Source organism: Haliaeetus leucocephalus, unplaced genomic scaffold (assembly GCF_000737465.1).
Source record: "Haliaeetus leucocephalus isolate CR32 unplaced genomic scaffold, Haliaeetus_leucocephalus-4.0 Scaffold193, whole genome shotgun sequence".
In the NCBI taxonomy this organism is placed as follows: Eukaryota; Metazoa; Chordata; class Aves; order Accipitriformes; family Accipitridae; genus Haliaeetus; species Haliaeetus leucocephalus.
In genome coordinates, this window is record NW_010972629.1 from 274444 (window position 1) to 275779 (window position 1336).

General features: G+C 62.7%; 1 protein-coding gene across 6 annotated transcripts in view; it reads left to right on the top strand.

The window, feature by feature from the left end:
• Positions 1-1336, top strand: part of ARHGEF2 (Rho/Rac guanine nucleotide exchange factor (GEF) 2) — a 17590-nt gene that overhangs the window by 5984 nt on the left and 10270 nt on the right. The window lies entirely within an intron of this gene.

Below are 1336 nucleotides of genomic sequence, written 5' to 3' on the forward strand. Positions count from 1 at the left end.
GGTTTTTGTTTAAAGAAAGTTTCATCAAATCCCGTTTTGCCCCACCCACGGCCGTGCCTTGGGCCGGGGGGGGGGGCGGGCGGGGTTTGTGTCCCCCCCCCAAGGAGAGGATGGCTCCCAGGCACTTGGAGAGCAGCCACCATCCCTGCTGCCAGCTGTCACCGCTTTAGAAATGCCCCCCCCCGTCAAAGGCAGCCGGGGGTCACACACACACACCGCCCCGGGGCCCCCCCCCCAGCTGGGATGTGCTGGTGGCATATGGGCTGTGAGGGACCCCCCTCGCCATCCCGCCGCGGCTTTACAACTGTGGGGACTCTGTATCCTGTAGTGGGACCTACATTTGGGGGGACTCCTGGCAGGGCAGGACACCCCCCCCCATTGCTGTCTACCTTGGAGCCCCCCAAAACAGTGGAGGGGGGGGACCGTACTGCTCCCACACTGCACCCCCCCGGCTGACCCCCCTCCTCCCCAAACCCACAGCCTCGCTCCTCCGGTGGCTTGAAACCTCAGAGGGGGCAAATCTGGGGCCAAAATGGGACTTTTGTGCGCTGGGGGGGACGACCCCCCCTTTTTTCGTGGGGGGAAAGGCATCTCTGTGTGGTTTCGGCCCTGGCGCAGCAGCATCTTTTGTTGCCACGCGTGGCGCTGGCTTTGTTCAACACCGGGGTGGCAGGCGGGGGGGGACACACACCGTCCCCAATGAGGTGGGGGGACCGTCCCCAACAAGGAGGGGACCGACGCAGCTCCGTGGCGCTGTTTCGGGGATCGGATCCGTCACCCAGGTCAGACCTTTGCTTTTTCGGGGGGCTGCCCCCCTTCCCGGCTCTTTGCACCCGGCATGGAGGCAGTGATGCCACAGGTGGCTTTTTGGCGGGGGGACAGGACACGACTATGGGGCAGCTGGGGTTGTCATCGCCCCAAAATCACTCCCCCTGGGGCTGGCTGGACTTTTTTGGCTCCGGAGATTGGCGCGGGTGTGTTCTCGCACAGGAAAAGAAATCGGCTATCTTGGGCGAAGTCGTGTTGGTGCCAGCAGAAATACACCCGCCGTAGGCGTTGCACCGCGATGCCGGAAAAAAAACCACCACCCTAAAACCAAAAAAAACCCACCCCAATTTCTATTTAAAGTGGAGAAACTTTCTGCTCCCCATTAGCGCCAGGGAGGTTGGATGCGGGGGCACCCTCCAAAACCCCCAGCCCAGGGAAGCCACGGTGCCCCCTGTTTGGGATTTGGCTCAACAACCCGTTTTTGTGCCGGTGGGGTTGGCTGAGGTTGGGGGTTTGGTGTCGGCTGCCGCTGGGGTTGGGGGGGGTGGTGGGGGGGTGTTTGCATTGG